Source organism: Balaenoptera ricei, chromosome 12 (genome assembly GCF_028023285.1).
Source record: "Balaenoptera ricei isolate mBalRic1 chromosome 12, mBalRic1.hap2, whole genome shotgun sequence".
Taxonomy (NCBI): Eukaryota; Metazoa; Chordata; class Mammalia; order Artiodactyla; family Balaenopteridae; genus Balaenoptera; species Balaenoptera ricei.
The window spans coordinates 24,595,053-24,622,492 of record NC_082650.1 but is presented as its reverse complement, the minus strand read 5'-3'; the positions used below and the strand labels follow the sequence as shown (position 1 = coordinate 24,622,492).

Sequence of the window (27,440 nt, the reverse complement as noted above, 5' to 3'; positions counted from 1 at the left end):
CTTTGGTGAGATGTCTGTTAATGTCGTTTGCCCATTTTTTAATGAGTTGTTTGCTTTATTATTGAGTTTTAAGAGTGTTTGATTTTGGTATTAGTGTAATGATAGCTTCATAGAATGAGTTAGCAATTATTCCCTCTGCTTCTATCTTATGAAAGAGATTGTAGAGAATTGGTATATATTTTTTTTCCTTAAATGTTTGGTAGAATTTACCAGTGAACCTGTCTAAGCCTGGTAGTTTCTGTTTTGTAAGGTTATTAATGATTGATTCAGCTTCTTTAATAGATATAGGCCAATTCAGATTGTCTCTTTCTTCTTGTGTGAGTTTTGGCAAATTCTGTCTTTTAAGGAATTGGTCCATTTCATCTAGGTTATCAAATTTGTGAGCATAGAGCTGTTGAGAGTATTCTTTTATTATCCTTTAATGTCCACTGGTTGATGATCTTTTTTTCTGGTATTAGTAATTTGTGTCCTCTCTCTTTTGTTCTTAGATTGCCTGACTAGAGTCTTATCAATAGTATTGATCTTTTCAAAGAACCAGTTTTTGGTTTTATTGATTTTTCTCTGTTGATTTCCTGTTTCTAATTGCATTGATTTCTGCTCTAATTCTCATTATTTCTTTTCTTCTGCCTACTTTGGACTTAAATTAGCTCTTCCTTTTCTGGTTTCATAAGGTGAAAACTTAGATGCTTGATTTTACATCTTTCTTTTTTTCTAATATATGCTTTCGATTCTACAAATTTCCCTCTATGCACTACCTTTGTTGTATACCACAAATTTGGTAAGTTATTTTTTTTCATTTTCATTTAGTTCATACTACATGCTCTTTATAGACATGATTGGGTATGTGGTTCTTTGTGTGAGGTTACTCTCAACCTTGTTATTGGCATACCACTAATATCAATATTTTGGCAGGCAAAACAACCTTTATAGAACCACAGAATATCAGAACTGAAAGCAAAAAAAAAAGTATTTAAATCCTTTTGAAAATGAGGAAATTGAGGCTCAGAGATGTTAAGGAGCTATCCAAGTTCACAAGTGTGTTAGTGGCAGAGTGTACTGAGAACAGCTCTGCCTCTTATGTGGTATATCTTCCCTGTACACAAGTATTGGATGTTGGGTAGTGGTTGGTTATATGGTCACAGAATAAATTTGTTTTCAATTACATTTAGCACTTAAGAAGGTAAACATATTTTGAGTAAGAAACAAACCAAAGGCCTAAGTGAACATCAATATATGAAAATTTAGACACAAAATCCTAGTAGAAGAAATAAAAGTAAAAGAGAAATATTTCTAAATAAACACTTTTATCAGCATTAAATGATACATTTAATTTATTCAATTCCATTTATTTAAAACTGTGATTTGACTTTCACAAATTTTTCTTGTTCATTTGTTTTACAAATGTCCCTTAGATTTTATTTACATTATTTTTTAATATTATTGAGGTTCATGATGAAATTACAGCTTGTTACAGATAATTGCTTTCTGTATTCTACATCCCATAAGGTTAATTTTGTAATTCAATTATCAAATAACATAAACTTAGTAAAAACTATTTTATCGAATTACCTCAATACCATAGGAATATGTGCTTTATTAAGAATGATATAAATATACAAATTTGAAATACCCAAATAATTTTAAAATGAGAAAAATTGTCTCTAAATATTGTGAGAAAAAATTTTAGTGAAGTACCTGTAGTTGTTGATAAAACATAGAATGCTCACTACCTAGTGTGGGTTTTGCTTAAATATTTCTAAATATGAATTTGCATTTTCCTTAGTGGTAACAGTCAACTACATCTCCAACAAGGAAGCAATGAAATGGGGATTAACTGGAGGTATGGAAAACACCAACTATACCAAAATTTACTGCAGTAGTTCTCAATGGAATCAATTACTAGACATCTGAGAAAAATATTGATATTTATAGCACAAAACAAGTGTGCAGTAGTATATAAATGAGATAAGAATAAAGCAGTATCGTACTTGAGAAGATGGTTGCAAAGATCTGAGTTATCATATTACTGTGGAGAATTAGAAAACTGTGGACTAAATGGTGAAAAATAATGAAAAAAATATATATAGAAATATACCTTGTGAAGCAGTAAACAATGAAAAAAAACTTTGCCCCGTAGTAGTTCTTAATCTATTCTAAGCCAGTAAAGCAACAATTTCCAAAGCGTTTCAATCTGCATCAAAATATATTTATTTTAGGCATGCCACAGAGACAACCTTTCCTCTCACTTGACATTGTCTCCTCCAATAATATTATGTAGTCTTTTTACAACATTTGAACATTGCCTTGACATAAACAGAGTTAAAGTAGCCAAGAGGGCTGTTGGAAGACTCTCCCATTTCAATTTTTCTATCAAGATACAGAGTGTTCATTTTGTGGTGTGAAAGCAGTGGCTGATGATTTAATCTATCATGTGTATGTAATGAAGCCTCCATAAAAAACCAAAAGGACAAGGTTCAGAGAGCTTTTGGGATGGTGAACCAGTGGAGAGTCCAGGAAAGTGCTGCCTCTGGACGCATGGAAGCTTCAAGCCCCTCCCCAACACCTTGTCCTATTCATCTCTTCCATCTGGCTGTTCTTGAGTTATATCCTTTTGTAATAGACTGGTATCTGAGTTCTGTGACCCACTCTAGCAAATTAATCAAATCTGAGGAGGAGATTGTGAGAACCTGCTGGGAACTTCCAGTCTATATGTGGTTGTCAGAAACCCAAGTAACATCCTGGACTTGTGATTGGCACTTGAATTGGGGGCAGTCTTGTGAGACTGAGCCTTTAACCTGTGGATTCTGATGCTATCTCTCTGTTGTGTGGTAGTGAGGGAAAAACCCACACATTGGAAGTGGAATTGGAGGCAGAAGTATAAGTGTAGAGCATATATTAGTTTGGAAAGATTTTACTGATTGATGAAGGGTGGATGATCACCCCATCAACAAGTTCTGAGATCCCTAAGCAAGAGCATGTCAGAATTCTTGGGAAGAGCGGGTGTTCATGTGCATTCTGTTTGAATATCCTGGAGAGATAAGGACAAAAGAGAGAGAAGGTATGGGGTGTAGGCAAATGTTATGGAGTATAGACATTTCCTAGATGTCTACTCTGAGGCCTTGTATTAGACTGAAAGAACTGAGGCTGAGGGTGAGAGCAAAAGGGAAGAATTACAAAGTTGAACATAACGTTAAGCCGGCCTTCACAGATATTGAATTATAATGAGAGGGTCAAAGACACACCACTTAAAACATCTCTTACTCTGTAATTTTGCCAAGACTTGCTCTTTGGCTGGGCTTTCAATATTCTCTAGAAGACTCTACCTTGATAAGAGTGATCTGTATCATTTTGGATGCAGACAGCAGGATAAAGATACCTGTTGAGTCAGTATGTCCATAAAGGCCGTGGTCACCTGACCAGATGGGCCCGAAGGTCAGATCCAGGACATTCTCTCTGTCTATAAGGAGCAGCAAGATGCTGTAAAACTGAATTTAATCAAGGTGACAGAAATATTTGCATGATTCTAATTTTAATTAAATGTACAAATACGTCAAAAGTTTTGAAGTCATGCAGAGAATCATAGGTGAAATATGTATGTGTTAAGAAAACGATACCCTTAAATTTAAAAAGCGATAATTTTCCTAACTTAAAGAGTTGAATTTCTTAAAAATAGGAAGTAAAACATACCTCGTCCCACGTGGTTTTGGTTAGGCCTCAATATTACTTATGTATATAGTTTTTTTTTTTTTTTAAGGAACAATTGGAATAGCAGACCAAGAAATGGATAACTAAAAATCTACAGAAAAAAGTAAAATTGATAAATATTCAGTGTGGAGAAAAGAATGGAAGAGTTGAGATTGGCCTAAAAATACTAAAGGAACATTGACAATTGGACATAGATTAATTACTTTCATTAACTAATAAAGAATAGTTTTAATTGCAAAGTAAAATATTGTAAAGTAAAATATCTTTATAAATTATTATTTAAAGCAAAAAAAAAATGTTAATTAGAAAGAACCAAGATAACTAGTAAGCTGTCAGGAAAAAATGGTGGGATGACTTTTTTGAGAATACGTTCAGAAGATGAGAATCTAATTTTTCAAACCCTGCCATTGTGTACAGGGCTAGAATAGCTACAAATGTGGAATATTTAGCCCACACTACTGGAAGTATTTTCTTATCTCATACGATAGCCAACCTAACTATTTCATCAAACTTTTTAATTTGCTGGAAAAGATAAACAAGTCAGTTGAAAATAAAGACAGTATTTACGCTTGACTAGTCCTATTAAATTAATAAATATATACTACAAAGTGTTCAGAGATTGTAATGTTAGAAACAAGAGAGTAATTTGTTCATTTTCCCTTACTTTTCTCTTATAGGGTAAATCTTTCCAAAAAGTTCTCAAAATCTATTTTTATACATCCATTTGAGAGGTGTTTTCAACATCTTGTAGCTCAACTGTTAAGTCCATTTCATGGATCGGAAGCGAGACAGAACGTCATGCTGAAGATTAAAGAGAAAGAGGGAAAGACGAATAGAGAGAAGCCATGAGAAAAATAGAATAAAATATAAAACCTGTTGGTCCTCTTTCCACAGGTCTTTGATTTATTAGGATTGTGCCCTATAAAGTTATGCTCAATCAGAAAATTATCACATCCCCCTAATATATTAAAAATCAACCCCCTGTTCCCTCTTCTTTCCTATTTTCTTCCAAGCCCCAGCTCACGCCTCCCATTGTCTGTGAATGACAAGGTCCCTGTTCACGTGTTGGCGAATGAGGTCTCTCAGGGTGTTTGTCACTGTCATGTTTTGATTGTTTGTCTACAGCACCCAGACTTTGTTCCATCTTTGGCGCACAGATATTGAAATGAAACAGTATGTCGGGAAATCCAGGTTGCCTTTATAACAAAGAGCATGTTGCCTCTTTAGGGAACAATGAAGCACGATGAATAGCTATTCAGTTTTTTGTAGTACTTCCAGCACTGGATAAAGCAAAAATCTGGCCCAACGTTGAGAGTGTCCATCTCTTTTGTAACCAGTACTGGAATGGTTAATTACTTTGCGGTCTCCAAGAAGCAACAATGAGCCAGCTCCTGCCACTACATCCCCACCAAAAACAAAACTGACAGATCGCACTCCGCCGCTGAAACAGATGGTTGCTTACAGGGCTGACAAAGCTAACATAAACTGCAGAGGCTTTCTTCTCTGCCGCAGCCCCAAAGAGGCAAAGAGGTGAAAAGAACACCTTTCCTTTGGAAGGACACACACACACACACACACACACACACACACACACCCACCCACCCACCCACCCACCACGAAATCTAAACTCTAGCATGCTGCTGCCTCATAAACTGTTGCAAAATCTTTAGCCATGGGAGATGGCATTCAGGTGAAATTGAAATATGGCCCTGTGCTTTTCCACAAACACGAAGAATAATGGACTTTTAAAATATTGGAGTGGACAGAAACCAGGCAAATAGAAAATTATGAAATGCGATATACTCTCTTCTTAAATGGCGTGGTTCTATCCCCTTTAACTTCATCTCTATGTGCAAGTTCCTATTGTGTTCACTCATTTCTCTTGTCCTCTGGGTTTTCCCACAGGCTCTTTTTGTCATTTCCAGTGAAATGTTCGTAGCTCAAACATGTCTCCTCCTGTGTAACTGTGTATATCCTTTTTGTCTGATTCATGTTCATGCCAGGAAAATCAAGCCTTGTATGTTTGAAATGTAAACATTGCTTCTTGGTGTTCCAAATCATCAATTATCATGCCTCTAGTTATACATAAAATTTGGATTCCTCAGTTTGGACTCTTTCACTTGAATGTTTTAGATGAACTGATGTCTATTTCTGGTGAATGACATAGCTATCATTCCGTTTGGATGCTCTGCCCCAAAGGAACTGACCTGCGGAGTCTTATTTTTCCGGGATCTGATGATTCATCACCTTTACTGTGGTTTACACCAAAAAGTGGGTAGGTCAGGGAGCAGAGTAGAACTCCATTCACTGCCAGGCTTCAGGGTATCTGTTTTAATGATGGATAAAAGTTCTCAGCAAATAGCTTCTGTTATCCTCAGCTCTTCAAAAAAAAAAAATCCTTACAAATATTTACTCCAGTTGTCTAGTGGGCATCTCCTGCAAAGCCAGGCTTTACTTTAAAGAAAAAGCTGCTCTCTGAACATGTGCTTCTGAAATTGCTTCTTCCAACATTCTATAATGTATCAACATCCATAATTGGAAATTCTGTTCCTACTTTATGGATGTGAAAAGTACAGAACACTGGATCTGTACTCCATGATGACAGAATTTGGCTCTCTACTATGGTGACTTATAAATAATAAACTATATTTTGCTTGTGTGAGCGTATGTCCATGACCTAATATATTAAACACAGGGTGACATATTTTTTTATGTAACCCAGATGTCTGGAGGTGGTAACTTTCTCCAAAAAATGAGCATGAAACTTGGACTATTAGATTTGAAGGGAAGTTGGTGGCGATGCTGCCGTGGGGAACTCCTGGTCATCCTGAGTGGTCATGGTCGTCTCTGCTCACGACCACGTTCAGCTCATGGCAGAATTACAACTGGAACCCAGGGACTGTCACTTCCGTTCACTGTTCTGCTTTGAAAACATAATATTAATTTCTTTATTCTCCTTGTCTTCGGATACTGTGGTACAAGAATTTCTTTGAGGTCCTGAGTTCCTTTCCTGCCATTTAAAGCTCATTTGAAAATTGATAATAAGCAATAGATCATCTTTAAAATGTAAGTCCTACAGTTTATCTTTTTCCATCTTGATACTTAACAATTATCCCAATAAAACAAGGAAATATTTTTACCTGTGGAAATTATTGTGGCAGATGTTCCTGAATTTTATTCTTTATTCTCACACACGATCAAACGTATACACACAAATACTTATATATTTATCTCACTGTCATAAGTGTAGAAAATGAATTTTAAGGGAATCCTCATAGTCTAGATGCCTAAGTAGTATATTCATTAAGTATTTGGATGTTGGGGGTAGACTGAATTTGTATCCTGGCTCTGTGATGGCTAATTTTATGTATTAACTTGGTAAGGCCATGGTACCTAGCTTTGATCAAACATCGGTCTAGATGTTGATGTGAAGGTATTTTTTAAGATATGAGTAACATTTAAATCATTAGAATTCAAGTAAAGCTGGTTACCTTCCAAAAGGTGGTAGGCCTTATCCTATCAGTTGAAGACATTAAGAGAAAAGACTAACATCCCTTGAGAAGAGGGAATTCTGCCAGCAGACTGCCTTCAGACTCAAATGACAACATCGACTCTTCCCTGGGTCTCCAGCCTGCTCTGCAGATTCAGACTTGCCTGCCCCTACAAACACGTAATCCAATTCCTTAAAATAAATCTCTCATAATGTATATGCATCCTATTGGTTCTGTTGCTCTGGAGAATGCTTTCTAATACAGGTTCCATCATTTAATAGCTAGTTGACTTTGAGCAAGTTATTTAATTTTCTGTGCCTCAATGGCTTCATTTCTAAAATGGATATCATAATAGTACCTACATCATTGGGGTGTCATGAGGATTAAGTGACTCAGTGTAAATAAGATTCTCAGAATGGTGCCTGACACATGGTTAATTGTTAAGTCCTAGATATAACTGTTGCTATTGTTATCATGTGTAATATATAATATAATTATATATAATAATAATTATTATTTTTAGCCATACGTAGCAAAATGCTATGGCCTATGAGAGATTTTGGGAGTGGTGTCTGTTAAATCAGCAGCAGGTTTTATTGAGCACTTATTGTGTGCCAAGCTCTCTGTCGGAGACTAGATGTCACAGTGGTGAACAAAACAAACAAGTTTCCGCTCAAGGGGAGCTTACAGTGTGGTGAGGAAAATAAACTAACAAACATAGAAATAAATATATAACTTCAAACTGCCTTACATAATGTGCAAGAAAACCCATGAGTTTTATGGGAGAATAATCTAGAGTTTCCATATTAAAGATGAGAAAGGAACTCAAGCCAGGCATCTCTGAGACTTAGAGTCTGAGGCCAGAAGGCTGAGTGTGGTTTAGCCCGAGGGGCAAGTTGAGAGGAGCGGGACCAGCAGAAGAACTCTGGGTGTCTGGGCTGAAGCAGGAAGGAGTCTAGAAACTTGAGGAGAGAAGGGAAGAGGGAGTTGGGGCAGAGGAGTGATTGCAGTTGAATGTACTTCAGCTTCAGTTTGTAAAAACCCCAAATGGGGTAAAAATCCCATTGTAAAGATTTATACCTCATCCCATCCTAAAATGTATTATTCTGAAATCTATTACTGCCCTTTCTTGTTTTCTTTAATAATTATACCTATCCTTTTTTCTTATCCCTATTGACCAAATTGTGACTTTTACTTTGTATGAGATCTTATCTCTCTTCCCTTCTTTCTTTTCTTTATCATTTTCTACGTATTAAAAACTCCTTTCATCACTGTGAAGCCTGAGATCTGGTTTCATGTTCGCAGCTAACTGGGTACCCAGTTCCTTTGATCTTAATCATTCCTTGGGAGGGGTGTCCTTGAAGAATGTTCTTTCAATGCATTTGTCCTTAAGTCACTCTTATATGTGCATATATCTATATCTATAAATATCTATATATACATCTACACATTAGAAAGAGAGAGAAAGATGGGGATAGATAGATAGTTTGAGTCTGGGATAAAAACAAAGAAACATTTTTTGGGTCTTTATTTTTATTTTTATCTTTTTGTAGACAGTACTGTGTTAAACAGCATTTAAATTAGTCCTGCTGAGCAAGGTTGCTGCTAATGGATTTTGCTTTGGGGGGAAGTTGGCATCTCTGTTTCCCACCCTGATTTCTAATTATTATTGCCTTTGTCTTTCAAATTCAGCTTTGAGATCATAGAGCTTTATTTATCCACAACCTGATGACTTGATGATAATTTTGAGGACTATTTTCCGAGATGCCACTTTCTCGTGATTTCTGTTTGTAGTGAGTTTATAGTTATGAATGGAAATGTTCACTTGAATCTGATCTATGGGTCGTTACGAATGTGGAACGTTTGGCGTGTGTGTTGATCTTCCTGCCTTTTCTGCAGTGTACCTCTTCTGTGATTCATGTGTGAATGGGAGGCTGTTTCTCTTCAGTCTCTCCCTTAAATCTCATCTCATATGCCTCACAATTAGAGTCAGTTGAGGAGGTGAACTCGATGGAGACCACTGAGTGATTTTACATGCTGTGGGCTGCCAGCACACTGTGACTCCCTAGGGATCCCTGGAACCCATTACCAACCCAGTGAATCACTCACTCTGTTTGCTTTTCCACAAAAAAAGAAATGTGCAGCTGCTTACTTCTGCCATGGACTTTGGAATTTTGTTCCCTTTTCCATCTGTCTTTTGCGTAAAGAAATTCTGCCTGAATAATTACTTGTCTGTCCCTTTTGCTCGTTCCCAACATCATCATTCTTCAACCTTCTGTTTCCAATTAGTTCTTATCTCAAACGGCTTATTGGCATCAATCTGTTCTCAGCATCACCAAAGTGCACAAAACTACACTGAAATGTGGGGGAACCTCGATAAGGCTGAAACTTGCCCGTCAGTCCAGTGGAGTCTCTGATTTCACCCGAGCGCCTTCCTTTTCTCAGGAAACCTGAGACAGGAGATGGTGTAGAGACGTGTTATTGATACAGCACATTTTAGAGCAAAATGACATGCCTGAGCCTTGCAGGGACTGTGTCAGGCCTGTGAAAATAGCCATTGTTGGACATCTGGTGTCGAAAAGAGCTGTTTCAAAACAAGTTCTTAGTGTTAAATCATGGTGTAGACAGCTTCCGAGCAGCTGTCCACTGCTGGAGAGAGGGTGCCCTGAGACCTGCTTGTCCATGGTTTAAGCCTTACTAGTCACTTCAATCTGCAAAACTTTGTGCCACAGGTGCATGGCTACAACTGGGCCAATGGAACCCGGCTGCCATTACTAACCAGCTAGGCATGAAGACAGAGCGGTAATAGGATCAGGCAAGAAAAATAGCACTTTTGAGAGGGCTAGTGAGCTTGGTTGGTTGAAGTGTGGCATGAACAAGTACAAGGATACGTGTTTGATAACCACGTAGTTACCTATGTTCAGAAAAAGGGGGTTTTAAAGCTTATCTCTCCATTGATTTGTTTTTCTATAGAAACTGACATCCAGGAGTAAGAGTATTACATGGTTTTTCCAAAGTCATAGCTAATTAATGGTAGAACTAGAATCCCAATTTTGTCTTTTAACTACTAGTAATGTGCTCAGCCTAATGAATCACACTGCCAAGACCACATCTGGCAGAAATAGTGTAAAGCATAGGTCAAAGCCAGACTTTACATTCTATGAGCATCTGGATTTGCCATTCTCAGTCATTGTTTTGCCCCAGGATCAAGTCCAATGCTTAGCACATAGGAGATATTCAACAAATACATAATTTTTTTGGTAAGAATGGAGAAATGAATCTAATTACAGCAAGAAACTAGTGTGTGTTGAGTGCCTCCTATGGGCCAGACACTTTTCACAGGGATTTGATCCTCATCTTGGTAAGGGGTCCCTGGGACAATTCCATCTTCCTGGGGTCTAGACTCTTCCAAGGAGAAGCTACTTTGTAAGGAGATTTTATCTGGTCACAGAACCAGCCCTTAAGGAATTTAAAAGCCATAGGACTTAGATATAAAAATGTCTGAGGCATTTGACTCTGACACCACAGATCTGTGAGTTGCTGAAAATTTGGGATTGGATTTTAGCTCTCATTTTAAAAGATGTGTTTGGTTGGGGTTGCTTGGAATATCATGGGCCCTGTCCTCCTGGCCACTCTTGACAAACTCCACCTTTGAACGCTTCCTCACTCTAGATGTGATCTGGCGGCCTCACCCCCCCACCCCTTCCTGCCCCATCTCTCCTTGCCTCAAAAGAGCCGGACTCTACCCGGTCCCATTGGACCTGTAAGACTGGCAGTTACTTATAGACTTTCTCTGGGATAGTCTGAGGCCACAGACATGAATTTGGCCTGACATCCTGCTCATATCCTTCCTGGGGTCTCCTGATAGAAGTTCTGTTATTTTTCTGGCTTGTGAGAAAAGAAGAGGGTTTCTAAGGGTGAGTGGCTGTCAAGATAACACTGCAGTCCTTCTTTGCTCTCAGTGTGTCTCATGCCTGCCCAGAGTGGTGAAGGTGTGTAACCCTGAACATGCCTAGTTGACTGGAATTCCTTCCCTTCCCTTATCTTCTCAATGTTGGAGGAAAAAGATGGCATTAAAACTTGCTTGAGTTTTCATGTACACTGTGAGTGTCAGCTTCTATATATATAGTGGTTCATTTGTGTTGAAGGGAATAAAAAGTTATTTTACTTCCCCTAGAATAAAAAAGTTAACTTTAAACAATGAGATAGTTATTATCAACCCTATTTACCCATGAAGAAACCAAGGTTTAAAGAGATCTGCATGCGTGTGTGTGTGTGTGTGTGTGTGTTTTCAGGCTTCCTCAACTAGTGAAGAGGAGGAACCAGAATGAAAATACAGGTTGGTCTAATTCAGAAACCCACATTCTTTGTGCTTGACCACACTGCCTTTACATGAGAGAAGATAACATATGAGGGTCAGTACTGTCCCCTTCTTGTAGATAATAAGATAAAAGGAAAGTAAAATTTGCAAAATTATAGCCCTTTTCATTTGTACAATTGCCTGAGAGAGAAAGAAAGAGAGAGGTAAAGGCACTGTCCATTCATATTTACATACAGGTGTATAAAGACACACACTCAAAGTCAGCAAAATTTCATGATATATTCATGCAAAGTGCTATTCTCCTAGGATATTCTCAGCTTTTTGAGACACTCCTTTACATTTTGAGACTCTGCCTCCAAAGGTAGAAAGTGTGATGGTATCTATTAAGAGGCCATTCTGAGCTCAGTGCCATAGGGAAATCAATGGGTTTAACCCACTGTCGCAGCTCCTGGATTAATTGGTTTACCAGATTTTAGTTTCAGTAAAAGTTTAAAACTCCACGAAAATTATCATGAAAATATTAGCAAAGTTTTTCTTCAGGAAATTGTTCTAGATAGTCTTTGTGAAATCTCTTTATCCAAATCTATTTGAAATGACAAAAAAAGTAGGTCCTATAAGCTTGTGGACAGAATAAAACTCATGATTATTATGGTTCACATATCTAGCCAAAGTGCGAGGTATGTTTTCAGCCTAAGCTTCTTATTTCCCTCTTTTATTTATGCATGTATTTATTTTATATAGTTTTTAGCATTTAGAGACCACAAATCCTTTAGCAAACAGTATGTGGAATGAACTAGAGCCCCTGCTTCTCTGAAGACAAGAGAAGACTCAGTTCTAAACTTGAGATTACAATACTCAAAATGCTCACTAGCTGTGGCTGATTGATTGGCTGATTGTGTGATCGATAATTCTATGTGCATTGTGTTTTAGGCATGGTGCATTCACCATATGACCTGTCATTCTCCAGACAACCTCCAAGGGAGGTATTACCATCACCATGTTACAGATGAAGAAACTGAAGCTAACAAAGGTAAAGCCACTTGCCCAAGCTCACTTACCTAATATTTGTCAGAACTGAGATTACAACCCAGGTCTAACCACAAAGCTCTTGCAACGTTCACTTACATTTATTATTGTAAAGGATAGTTTCAAATCTTAAGCTAATAGCGTTTTTTATAAGTGAAAAGCAACAAAATCTCCTTTACAGGTTGCATGTCTAACACTTGTCTTTCTATGAAGCAAATTTTAGAGCTTTGAAATACAATTCTGACGGTCTAAAATCTCCATGAAGCCATACAAACACATCAGAAAAGCAAGAGTTTAAATGTCCACACAAACAACACACATATCAGTGTACAGTGGGGCAAAATCCTGATGCCTCTGCCGAGCACTTTTTCAAAATACAGAGCTATTTGGAGAAACACAAGACAAAGCAAAACACAAAGAAATAGATACTGTCTACAGACCATATCATGTGCATATGATTTGGTTATTTAAGATGGCAAACACACAATAACTTATTGAATTGTCAGAATGATATAACATCTTTTTTATCTATGTGTCTGGTAACTAAATGATCTACCATATAACTTCTGCCAGAAACTTGGAAAGACACTGATATTCGAACAAGATATTCTAAGTATTAGCTATTCAGTTTTCTACATTGTTTAAGCATAAATTTGCATTAAGCCATGTTGCAGAAACATGCGTATTTGTGCCTTTTCTTCCTGCCAACTTCTCCTTTTTCTCTCCATTCCCCACCTTCACCTCCCACTCTGCCTTTATAGGTCCACACCTTTCAATGTGCACTTGGCTTCAGTGTCAGAACACTATAAGGAATAGCCATGTGGAACATCTCTATATTGCTTGTAAAATTGCTATGGGGGACATTATGGAGCTCACTGTCTGTTATATAAAGCTCTTTTTTGACAAATTCATCTTCGAACTCAGGGATAGGAAATTTTCCCTCTGTTGATGAACTGGTGTGCTCTCTTTTCGTAGAAAATGATAGCCCTGTAATCCATCATGTTGTCTCTTTGCCTAGTCTGTTAGGAAACTATGCACTAAGACTTGGCCCAATGACAGCCATGTTCCTCAGGTAGGATCTCCTGCTTGCATTCTTTCTCTGATTTTCCCTTTCAGCATTTATATTTGGCCATTATTTTGTTGTAACAGTTGTTGATCTTTATCTCTGCATTTTTAAAATTAATCATCATTTATTCTGCTTGGGATTAGGTGAGAGTGTAAATGAGTTAAAATTATATGTTTGCAGGTGTGTGTATTAATGTATGTATTCATGTGTGTGTATTATGTGTGTACGCATGTGTGTGTGAGAGAAAGAGAGGAGAGAGAGAGAGAGATGTATTTCTTCAAGATTCACAAACTGTATTTTATTACTTATCCTCATGTAATCAAAATAAAATTATTCAGACCCCAGGGTGACCATGACATTGTACAGAAGAAAATATAATGAAAATCTGAATTTGTGAGATGGAGGGTGATAAGAATACATGTACACTTAAAACTGTACAACTTCTGTTTAAAGAACTTCAAGGCTTTTCATATTACATAAGAAAGGGATTGGAGAGATCAGCCAGGCTACATTACTCTAATACATAAATCACATTTTTCTGAATGTACCTTCAATTAAATTCAGTAAAACAAGATTTATTTATTTTTATTCCTCCTGATTTCAAAAAGAATTTAAGCAGTTACATTAATATGAACTAAATATCTAATTGACAAGTAATTAGATTGTAGTAAAGTTCATGCTAACATGGATAGGGCTCAGAGTTTAATGGATCCTTAATCTATTGGTATTATTACTTCTAAGAAGTTCAGCACTGTGGCTTTTACTTAAGAATGGAAATCACCTCCACTGATTTGACACAAACATTTGCTTATAGATGTTTACTACTGGAAGTTTGTACCATTTGACCACTTTCACCCAGTTATAAAATAAATAAATCATGGGGATAAAACGTACAGCATGGTGACTACAGTTAATAATACTATATTGTATATTTGAAAGTTACTTAGAAAGTAGATCTTAAAAGTTCTCATCACAAGAAAAAAATGTGTAACTATATACGGTGGTGGAAATTAACTAGATTTATGGTGATCATTTCACAATATATACCAATATAGAATCTTTATGTTGCACACTTGAAACTAATATAATGTTCTATGTCGATTACATTTCAATTAAAAAAGATGTCTGTTACTGTTTTAGTTTCAAAAATGTACATTTTTGGTAAATGTGGTATATAATTTTTGGTAAGTGGCTTCACAATAAAATCTTTTAAAAAGTTGCCTAAGAATCTAAAATGTTTTCTGAAAGAGAGCAATTCAAAAGAGTCAGTAGGGTCAGGCAGGGTAATACTGGAATTAACAGGCAGGGTTGAGGATCCAGGCTCCTGGTTTATGCCGTTTTATGATTAACTGAGGCTCAACTCTGTTTGCTATGAAACCAAGTACTGCGAGGGAAGAGGACTGGCATTTTAGGAATGTGTAATTGCATTAAACATAGTGAAATTTGTCTCTCTCTCACTCCTCTTCACAGCACCGCCCTTCTTACCTTTTGTTTAATTCTACGGGAGATGCCTACATTCTTTCTCACAACCTTCAACTTTGCAGCTGACCATGAATGAACGGGTGAACGAATACACGCTAAGCTATCGAAGTTTATAGGGACTTAAAGGACTTCCTTCTGGAGAATACTTGCATTTGCATAGAAAAACCCAATAGATGGAAACTATTTTAGGCCCCGTGATAGGCCAGAAACTGATGGTGGAGTAAGAGAGATTTCTGTGATGGACTCATCAAAAAATCATACCACAGAAGTGTCCAGATCTGCTCTCAAGTCTGTCTTTCTGGAAATATGAATTCTTACTAATATTTAATCTAGTAAAAATGAACCGTTATTATTAGAGACAACATATTTTGGAAAAAAAAGTAACACCAGTTTTAGTAACTAATGTACTCCTACAAAATACGGTGTACTTTCCTTTTTTAAAAAATATATTCTATCACCAATGAAAATTTTGCAACATTTCATATTCTCTCTCCCCGTAGGTTTGGAAATTCTATATCATCTTCTTCATTTTCACAAAATTGGCAAGTATATTTTTTTCCTCCTAGAGTTGGAATAAAATACTAAAGCATTTAAAAAATTCATCCATCAGTTATCCTTGTTTTCTTTAGAGAACGATTAACCTCTTTTTCATTGATCTTACTGCCTCACTTTCAAATCAACTTACCTGTATTTGTTTTTCATGGTTCAGTGTGCAGGAATGAGCAATGATTTCCTTCATCAACCATCTAGCAAAAAATTATTTTGCTTATTAGTCAGTATAAATTGTTTTCCTGTCAAAACATAACTTTAGAAAGGAAGGATTTATTGCCCAATTTCATTCTATTGGGTTTTCACTTGTCCAATACAGAAGCATAAAAATACTGGTGTCTGATGTGCTATAGAATGAGAACAGACTGTGTTATTGCGAAGTTCCAAATTCTCTTTAATTTAGCAGCATCCACTTTTTGTAGCCTTATCTCCTATTTGTTTCAAATGTGAATCATTTCCTGCAGCTCATCTGCACTGCTTCCTTAATGTGATTTTTAAGCCTGGATTCCCCTTCATAAACATATTTCTTCAGTTACCATCTCCTAAACACCCTCCTCATATATCTATGTAGAAATGAAATTTTTCTAATTACTTCTCTATAACCTTTAGCCTGAACTATTCATATGACTTCTATCCCTTGAAGTTTGATGATAGATCTTTGTACACTTGCATTGTTGTTTTATATTCCTAGATTGTTATAAGTTCACTCTATTCCACCACTAATATTGAGCATCTACCATATGCCAGATGCTATATTATGAACAGAAGATACTAAGAAGAGAAAGACACAATCCCTGCCTTTGAAAGCTTACAGTTAAGAGGCAGTGACAAACATTTAAACACATAATTAGTGTACAATGTCATCAAAACAATAAGAGAGGGATTCACAAAGTACTAATGAGACCCAGAGATGTGTTATGGATGTCATAGATTATATTCATCAAGATGATGATATCTGAGTTGGGCCTTGAAGAACGGATTGTTTGAAAGGCAGAAGAGGCATTAGTAACAGGTTTTACAGAGGAACAAAAGAGCATTTCATATTTGGGTGACAGGGATCAACATCCCTTATTCACAATTCTAAGGTCCCCAAAGTTTCATAGACTACACGTTTTTTCTAACTCTTTTGGTATCTATCCATCAATTCTGATCTGATCTGATCTCAGTTGTCAGGAGAACCTCACCTGAACTGGCATGAGATGAATAGGTTTGTTTTGTTGCAGGCGTATGGATATGTTTGATTATGTGGTGTTACCCCAGACCTCTGGTAATCTAAAGTTGGATACTGAATTACCTTTCTAAAATCTGAAAAAGTCTGCATTCTAAGACACATCTATCCCTACCAATGTTGGATAAGAGATTATGGGGATATTGGGGAAATTCTAATGGGTGTTAAGGTGGAGTGAAAAAGATGAAACTGAGATAAGTTGGAGCCAGACATGTAGGATATTTTATTCCAGGGCTAATCAGTTTGGACTTAACATAAACATAAACATAAGAAAAAGTATGCATAAACATAAGAAAAAGTATGCACGAAAGGCCTGGCTTTACATGATTTTCAAGACCTGTGTCTTATTTTAGACTTTAGCAAGAATGTCATATCCTTTCTGAAACTTTTTCTCCCTTCACAGGCTGAACCGATCACTTACCTCTATTTCCAAATGGCTTTATTCAAAGGATTGTTGTGATGCAGCACATTGTGCTATACAATTTACTTGGTTTGCTTTTCCATTTAATTAGAACATAAACTACTTCAACAGACCATTTACTACAATTCATTCAGTTCCTTTTTTTTGTTTATAACATTGTATTTGTTTATTGTCCTCCTAGTTTATTTGGGCTGTTATAACAGATTATCATAGACAGGGTGGCTTATAAACAACATAAATTTATTTCTCACAGTTCTGGACCCTGGGAAGTTCAAGATAAATGGCACCAGCAGATTTCATGTCTGATTCAGCCAGCTTCCTGTTTCATTGATGGTTGTCTTCTCTCTGTATCCTCACATGGGAGAAGTGGTAAGAGAGCTCTCTGCTTTCTCTTTTATAAGGTCACTAATCCCATTCATGTGGGGTCCACCCTCATGACCTAAGCACCTCCCACAGTCCCCACCTCTAAATACCATCATATTGGGAATTAGGTTTTAGCATGTGAATTTTGGGAGGACACAAATATTCAGTCTATAGTATTTACTTACAACTTTCCTTGTTCCAAAAGGATTTTAGCCAGCTGGGACCATTTCTCAATAACTCTATAATGAATTCATTAATTAAAGTAAATACTGAATTTATAGTGGTCTTACTTAGTGCCAGGTACTATTATAAGGGTTTTACAAAAATTAGAAAATATATTTTACTTAATCCTCACTACAGTTTTGTGAGATAGGTACTATTATTATGCTCATTTGTAAGTTGAGGAAATTGATGCTCAGAGAGGTCAGTTAATTTGCATAAGGCCACGTACCTAGTAGTTGTTAAAGCCATAGCCTTTCATCTTAGCCTTTAGCCACACTGCCTCCTGATGACTGAAATCTGCTTTCCAGGTACAGCTTAGCAAAATGTTTCACATGTAATATAGTCTCAAGATAGGTTTGTTGATAGACAGGATGAACAAAATTTGATATTCTGCAATGACAATTTGTCTGAACTTGCAATGTCACCTTCTTTCAGTGACTTCATGTTACCTCATTCTAAGTGTCACATTTGGGATGGTGAGGGCAGATCATGCAGGTACATCCTATAATACATATAAATATGTTTACTTTTTAAAAACACATGTAAGTCATGCTCACTGCAAAAAATTGAAAGTATTACACCAAAAAAGTGAAAATTCCTCTGAATTTCTCTCCCTGGATTCCATTCCTCAGAGACCATTCCTCCCAGCAGTTGAGCATCTGCACTGACATATGGGATTGACATATACTTTGATGTTCATAGGCACATACAAAATAGTCTTACACATATGTATATAAGACTGTTGTTTTAAGTGTCTTTAGTCATTTTAGTCCAGTTGATATAATATAATTTATTCATATATCAAAATTATGGCTGCCATAACTGATAAAAATTTTAGTAGCCTCCTAGAAAGAAATGCTCAGGGTTCTTTTCATTGGCAGAAATGAAATACCTGTATAACTCCTACATTTTAAAAGTATTATTGGTAATTCTGGTGCTTTGTGAAGTAAAATGCTTTGCATGACAAGACAATGTGGGGTCTGGTAGGAGTTTGTCATGGTTTAATTTAGCATGCTTTTTAATGATCTGCAAGAAGGGACAGAAAAAGCACTTAATTAAATTTACAGATGATGCTAAATTGGGAGATGTTAAGAACATCCGTGAGGACAGATATTTAAAGAAGTTAGAAATATGTGAAAGAAATTGCAAAATGATATTTAGATTGCAAAAAATTTAATAGAATGTGTTAAATGCTTATTAATCAGCCCACCAATTACTCATAGGAAGTGGAAGAAGGCATAATGACTTCTGCTTTTATAGTGTTGCATGGCTGCAAAACTAAGATCACCCAAAACTAAGCAATCTTTGTTCACATGCACGCTAATGTACCTTGTGAGTCTCTTGAAATAATTAACTTCACAAGTTACCTACTGTTCTTTTTAGGTCACTCTAAGTTGTTTCATTCTAGAGAAAAAGCTAGAAGGAAATTAATCCTTACTGTAGCTCTACTGTTGACGGTCATTTTATTTACATGGATTATCTCACATAATTCTCACAAGAGAACTGTGTGAAGAAGATACAACGTTAACATTTTTGTTTGTTATTCCTTTTTATTTCAGTTTATATCTGAATTTGACAATTTATTTTCTGATGTGACATTTTCTCCTAGAATCAGACTTGCATGTGAACTCACATTAAAATATCTATACATATTCAAATATGTAAAAACTGAACAAATTTTTATTTTAATTAAACTTTTAAAATTAAAATGCAATGCTACACTAGTTACCACTCATAAGCAAATGAGTGATTCCTAAATGAGTCCAATTATGCAGAGAGAACCATGGAGAGCTGTGCTGATGAACTACAGTAATAATGACATGTGTCCATAGTTTGTTGTTGTGTCTATGCCAGGCATTTGTGAAATATCTATTCATCAGGCAATACTTAGTGAAAATGTGTTTAGCCATTATAACAAGGTATATGCAAATGAGCTTCCCATGAGACTTTGCAACAAACATTTAATTAGCTATACAAAGAAATAGTTAAATATACAAACACACATTACCGAAAATTGGCTAGTGTGTATTGTTAAGTTTATGCACATAATTCCTAAATAGCGCCATTTAATAATGTATGTCTTTATCATATGCTTATTAGTGGAAATGTGTAATTTTACTTGAAAATTAATTTTGTTGAGATTCTTATATCCTCCTTTTCTTACTATAAAAAAATCAGAAATATACAGAGTAACATAATTTGGATATTTTTAGTATTTCATTTACAGATAAGGATAGTAAAATGTCAAAACTGAAATACGTATTTATCAAGTTGATACAGAAAGGAGAAATGCACAGAATAGTGTACATTAGGGAGATAGATGAAAAACATTAGTTATCATTATTTATCATTGTACCCAAAAATAATACTGATCTATATTTTAGAAATTACTGTATTTATTCAAAAATACTTCCATTAAACATTTCTGTTTCTTTACCCACTAAAATAGACACACACATTTCTTTTCTTAAAATCAAAACTCGTTAATGATATCTGTAGTTTGAGTATTAGTTAAATGTCAAGAAAATCTCTTTTATGAATCTGGGTCTTCAAAAAATTCTTTTATATTTTCTTGCTTTACATTATAAAGGCATTCTTTATGAATATATTCGGAATAAAATGTAAATTTTACTGTTCTGTAATCATCACACTTTTTCATATCTTTTAAAGAATCTATATTAATTTTCATTATTACAGTTTTATATTTGCTAATGATTGACAGAGAGTTAACAAACAACACTATTGTGTATCTCACAGTTCCATAATAAGATACTTAAAAATACATGCAGAATACTCTTTTTTTAGGGATATAAAGAGTAATCACAAGTTATAACGAGGATAATAGTTCACAATTTCAAGCAAGTCTTTCAATTTTGAATATTAACTCCTATTCAATGTGATTCAGAAATACCTTTTTTTAAAAAAATATCATTTTATTTTTAGATAATCAGGAGGAGTTACTAGGTGTAGCAGCTGACCAGCCAGCCCTCCCAACGCTATTTGCATCTCTGAAGCCCCCAAGGGCAGAAAGGAGTCTTTTAATTGGTGATTCAACTTTAGTGGAAACATGCATTTAGGAAATGAGGCCTACACTGTTGTCTTCACACCAGGCAAACTAGCTCCTGTTGTCATGGTGATCTTCTATAGCATGCTAGAGCCAGTGATGTGGAAAAACAAGATGGCTTCTTCATTTATTTAGTCCTAAAGAGAGTTGCAGATATTAGCAAATGATTACTGAATTAAAAATCTATATTTTTTAAGATACGTGAAAATTAAGATGCGTGAAAAATTTTGCTTTGGATAAAATTTAAATGCCTCCAAAATTTCCAAGATTATTTATGTTTTTCAAGGTGAAGGAATTATTGCCTTTCTTTTAAATGTAAATGTCTTAAAATGCTGCCTTCCCATGGAGCTATGCTTCAGATTTTAGTTCTTGTAGGATTTCTATTTATTTTGGATTACCATGAGGGTTGTAGAATGACACATGTTATTATATGTAGACTTTATTGTGTGAGAATAAACTGCCTCAGCAATTTCAGTGCTTGTAAAGGAGCTCTGCATCTGAAAGAGACCCTGAGTTTTCAGGTTGGACACCAATAAAGTAGGAAAAATGCAGAAAGGAGTCATTGTAGCCATCAAAAATGAGAAAGAAGCTCCTTGTTACTGCTAGGTGACTTTTCAATTGCCAGTTTAAAGATGATATAGGTAATAATCTGAGTGGCTTCTTGATAAGCACAATATTTGGATACAAAACAATCTCTCCATTTTGAGCCACTCTACCTATTCATTGAACTGAGAAAAATGTCTAAAATATTTTGTAAGCATTAGGAGAGACAGAAGAATTATGATGCAAATGGTTTACAATTAATGAATTGTTCACACTACATTTAGTTATGAAAACAAGCACGTGGAAAGAAATAAAGACCAAAATCTCCCCTAAAGCACAGTATATATTTCTAAAATTGGTCTGAACTTTAAGCAATAATTATATTGCTGAGTGCATGCTAACTATAATAAATTTGTTGTCAGCTTATTTGATTACACTTTTAAAATGTGATGCTTGAATTAGGTTTTATATCTGTAGCTACTTCTTATAGTAATTCATCAATTTGGCGAGTAGCTATAGTGTGCAATAAAGACATTGATATCGAAAACTGTTAAACATCAAATACAGCACTTTCCAAAGTGTTCTTTGGGGCACTCGTGTTTTGGGCAAGGTTAATACATTTGCTTTGATCAGGGGTTTTACAGTCCAATTAGTTTGGAAAAAGTGGCATTTTTTCTCACTCTTTTGGTAATTTAGAAAGGACTTATGTACTAAGGGTAGACAGAAGTTCTACAGTAGAGAGACCTGTTTAACCAGTGTTTCCCAAATCTTTTTGACCATGAAATGCTTCCCCCTGCCCCAAAAGAATATTTGATTACATTTGTGGTACACTATTGCTTTCGGAAACACTATTGGGAATTCTGACATTGTCAAAGCTCTGATTTTGTTTTCCTCATGTCTCTGGTAATCTTCATTTGTTTACATTTTGGATGTACTCTTAACAGGCATAAACCTCACCACTGAGGTTTCTAGAGCATGTTTACACTGCCAGTGTGAATAAAAGTCCCTGCACTGAGGCTATGCCCTGGTCTGAAGTCTCACATGTTTATTTTCACCCCCTTTTGCCATCTTTTCTTCACAACCTCCTTGGCAGAAGTGGTGGCAATGTTTTGTTAAGAAAAAAAAAGGGGTATTTTGGCCCAACATAACTTTTATTTTAGGATCTCTGGCTATAATTACCATGTTGCTGCTTGGCAAAGTAAACTATACAGAGGTAGAAGGTTGTGTAAGGGAGACAAAACTATGGACAATTCTCTTAGGATTTGAGCAATAACTAGTGATAAATATATATGTATTATGACAATGGAAAGGCCCAAAGTACTGAAGTTGTAAATATCTGTATGAAGTTTATTAGCATGTAATATCCTAAACCAGAATTTGAACATTTGGAATTGCAAAGTAAACTTACCATTTTTTGAGAACAGAAATAGCAATTATTCTATAACGTAAGATGACACCATCCTAAGAAAGTTTTGCTAGTGTTTTTGTGTTGTTGTCAATTCCCGGGTTTAAATGAGAGGTAGTAGTTCCATTAGATTCAATGACTCCAGTGGATATATTTCTGCTTTTTTTTTCCTGAGAGGAAGACAAGCCAATAGTTAGCTTTCTTTTGGCCTTTTCTGTAAATATATATATATATATATATATATATATATATATATATATATATATATATATTTTAAAAATCTCTCTTTCAACCTTATTTTTTCTGAATTTATGGAAACGTGGAGATGCAGCTGTCTGGGCTCACCCTCCTGACTTGGGAGGCGTGTAGCTGCACCAAAGTTAGGGGGCATTGCTCGTGTCATTTAGTCAGGGGAGAGGAGAGATACCGAATTAGATGACTTGCTCTGAGAACTCTCCTCCTTGGATTACTTGTATGCGTTGAAACATTCATGGAGCACAAAGTACACAGGCAAGATGGAAAACCTAAAATGATGAGATACATAAAAAGACTAGAACAGTCAGTGAAGTAAAGAGAAAGGCCAGAGTAAAATAAGCAAGCAGGTGGGTGACGGGACCGCAGTGTGAGGCAAGAAGGATAGGGAGGAAAATGGTTCACAGGCAGAAAGAGAAGTGTTCTCAGAGACAAACATGGACTTTAATGTGTAAACCACTTTCCTGGGTTCTCGGTGATTTTTCTCCCAATGAGATCAGCAGAGGCTTGGCACAAAGGTGTTAATTTCCTGTTCACAGGCCCATGTAACTTTTCAGGCTTTTGCCCAGGCATTTGCTGTCTTCCCTGTGGGAGTTGTCAGCTCAGGTAATTCCTATTGAATATCCTAATTACTGTCATTTTGTCCTATGGCTAGGCTCATTTTGGGGTCCAGGAAAAGGAACAATACTGAAACCAGGAAAGATCATTTTCAATGTGTTAGCAGAAGCCGCCTGCCTATATGTAAAAGTCACCAAGCAATACTGTCCTCTCTGTCAGATGTTCTCATAAAAGTTGCTGTTTTCTGATTTCAGCTTCAAGTTCTCTACCCCCTGTAGCCCTACTGCCTTTGTAATTTTCTTAATATTTATAGTCTCTCCAACGTTGTTTCTCCCAAAGTCCTGTAGGAATAAAGCCATCGTCTTCTAAGTGATGTTTACTATAGCAATTAGCAGAATATCCTCCTTTTCTGTGAAATGAAGGTGAAGGAGAAAGAAAATTTAAATGTCGTTTCATTTTCCTTTAACATAGGAACTTGCAGCAGACTGAGTGTTGACTTTTTAAAAAAGGATTTGCCCCTTCCCCCCAAGCAACTCATGTTTTCCCAGCAGTGAAGAAAATGAGTTATGCACACAACTGTTCAAAGTTACCTCATCACATCAGAATCAGATGGGGGTGGGGAAAGGAATCATTTTGCTATGAATAACCAGGAAGTGAGTTTTTACAGGCAATAGTTCAGAAAGAAAACTGTAACTGCAAATTAGTTGGTTTTAGAAAAAAATTGTAAAAGAAAATGTTGAGTTACTCGTGGAGATAAGATTGTAACTATGCCAGGTCTATTTAAAACAATTTGAATATATTGCTTCTTTTTAAATTTTGTTTCCCCCAGATTATATCCGTAAATTATTTCTTGAATCAAGTACATAGAAAACAACTGACAACTGATTTTTGTGAAGCCTAGCAATTAAAATCTTATTATTTTTTCTTTCTCCTCCTCCTGATTTCTGAACAAAAAGAACATTTATTTTGCCTTTTAAATTTACTTCTAGTTTAACTGCTTGCTTCGTGATTCCCAAACAGGTTTTAAAAGTGTGACTGTTGACTCAGCTTCACCTGAACTGAACATCCAACTATAGATCTAATTAAAAAGTTTGAATGGCATCAAGTCATATTGGGAAAAATTACTCAGTTTATGGCAGAGAGAAGTAAAAGTCCTCTTAGGAAAGCAGGTAAACTTCAAAACCAGTCTCTTAGACTCCAATTCAGAGAAGGGTATTTTTCAAACCTTTTAATTCAACTTGAATGCCTTGTATGTCAATGAAATGTGATACTCTCTTTAAGAGCATTAGGTTGAATATAAAGAAAGTTTTAAAGTCTCCAGGGAGAATTTTCATTAGTGGTTCTTTTTACAACATCTGGCTAGTGACTTCTAACAGGCTGAAATTAGTGTCTTTTCCTTTTCAATTTTCTATATTAAAACTATTAGGAAGATTACCTGTGGTCTAGAAAACTAAACAAAACTCATACTACACATCCTTCTTAATACGTCCTTTGTAATACATGTAGAATATAAAAGCAGTTTTCATGGTCTGAAAAAATTTGAATTTGAATTCAAAATATAAGTAGCCCTCTCTGCTGGCCAGGATAGTAGGGTATGAATTAGCCTGACAGCTCTGCCCAGTTGGGGCACTCTCCACTGCATGGTAATTATGTAAAACAATCAAAATCTACTTTCTTAAGGAGTTTCAATCTAACGCAATATAAGGAGGGGTACTGCACTAAGATTGACATAGGGATATATAGAGAAAAGGCAACAAACGGAAATCATGGAAAAATAGACACCAGGGGTATTCAGCAGCCATAGCAGAGAGAGCGCTTAGTCAGCAGTTAGCAGAAATAGTGAAAACGGCAGAAGGAGAAAAAGAGAGAACAGGACTTCCCTGGTGGCACAGTGGTTAAGAATCCATCTGCCAATGCAGAGGACACAGGTTTGAGCCCTGGTCCCGGAAGACCCCACATGCTGCAGATCAAATAAGCCCATGCGGCACAACTACTGAGCCTGCTCTCTAGAGCCCACGAGCCACAACTACTGAGCCTGAGTGCCACAACTACTGAAGCCCACATGCCTAGAGCCCGTGCTCCGCAACAAGAAAAGCCACCACAATGAGAAGCCCGTGAACCGCAACAGAGAGTAGCCCCCACTCACTGCAACTAGAGAAAGCCTGCATGCAGCAACAAAGACCCAACACAGCCAAAAATAAATAAGTAAATAGACAAATTTATAAAAAAAAAAGAGAGAGAACAGATCTGTTATCAGAGCAGTGGATCACTGGAGTTAAGAGCAGTGATTGCCATATGGGAAGTACTACCAAATAAATGCTTACTATATCTCCCAAGCTCCTTTGCAATTAGTGAGTAAGTTTTGGCCAGTGGAGTCTAAGCAGAAATGTCACGTGACAGCCTCTGGGAAACTTCCTTATGAGACAGCATGTGTGAAGTGTTAGCTGTTCTCCAACCACATCACCTCAGTTATAAATGTTACCATTTAGACCATTGGAGCCATGCTTTATAAAACAATGAGAAATAAGGAGCTTGAGTTCCTGATACTATGGAACATGATACCAACTTTGGACCACCTACTCAGATATTTATTTGAGGGAGACCTAAAATTCTGTTTTGTTTACATCACTGCCTCTTCTTCCATCCTCCACTCTGATTCTTTAAGTCAACCAAACCTAAGTGCAAGTAATACATGTAGTTGAATGGGTGCCTAGGGAAAACTACATATTTGAATAAGATTCAAATCAAGCAGGCAGATTTTTAAATTATTTAATAAATGTTTTTCTAACAAAAGCACTCAGAAATACAATGCATCTTCTTATTCCTGGAAGTGCACAAGTGAAGCTTTCATGTCAACTTATGAGCTATGTTGGAGGGGAAATGTTAGCATTTTATGAAGCTATTTGACTAGATGATTACTCTGTGAATTTCCTATTATAACACAGATAATCATAATTGATGGATAAGTTGAGGTATCTGCATTGCCCACAGTCTATTATAAGAATATTATCCCCAGGTTTTTTTTTTTAATAAAGATTGATTGTTACTTACAAGGAGTTGACCATATATTTACTGCATGACTCTGTCTCTCTGATTATGTAGTTTGGACTGAGGTGGGCTCCTGATGCAAATCTTGCCTCAAGAAATTAGAAATGAGACAAGGATGCTAACTATTACCATTCTATTCAACATCTTAATGAGGTCCTATCCAGTGTAATAAGGCAAGAAAAAAGATAAATACATCAGGATTGTAAAGTAAAAAAGTAACACTCATCTTTTCACATGACTGTGTGCATAAAAAGTTCAGAAGGATCCACAGATAAAATAATAATCAAGTTGGTGAAAAAGAAATGATGAGATAATCTTGAAAGGAGAAAGTGTTGTATATAACACTTTCTCCTATGTTATATATAGGAGAATAAAGATGAGAATGGCTAAAGTTGTCACAACAGAAACAATGCACATCAAAAGATAGTGAAAGGACACTTGTAAAATTTTAAAAAATCAAAACTGTCAACTTACAATTCCATATTCAGAATTTTGAAATTCTTTTTCAAAATTTAAGGAAAATAAAAGATTGTTACAGAAAAACATAAACAGAAAATTCATTGCCAGTAAATCTGCACTACAAAAATGTTAAATTAGCTCTTCCGGAAGAATGAAAATAATACTAGCTGGAAACTGGAATTTCCAAAAATATAATTTAGAAATGCTGTTATAGAAAATATTAAAGAATTTTTTCAC

General features: G+C 36.0%; 1 long non-coding RNA gene across 4 annotated transcripts in view; it reads left to right on the top strand.

The window, feature by feature from the left end:
• LOC132376247 (uncharacterized) overlaps positions 1-27,440 on the top strand; it is a 279,504-nt gene that overhangs the window by 190,496 nt on the left and 61,568 nt on the right. For 3 of the 4 annotated variants that reach the window (XR_009506258.1, XR_009506257.1, XR_009506256.1), the window contains exon 2: positions 12,448-12,547. The exons of the other annotated variant lie outside the window; for it this stretch is intronic. This is a non-coding gene — a long non-coding RNA (uncharacterized LOC132376247). The remainder of the gene's footprint in view (positions 1-12,447; positions 12,548-27,440) is intronic. 4 annotated transcript variants of the gene reach the window in all.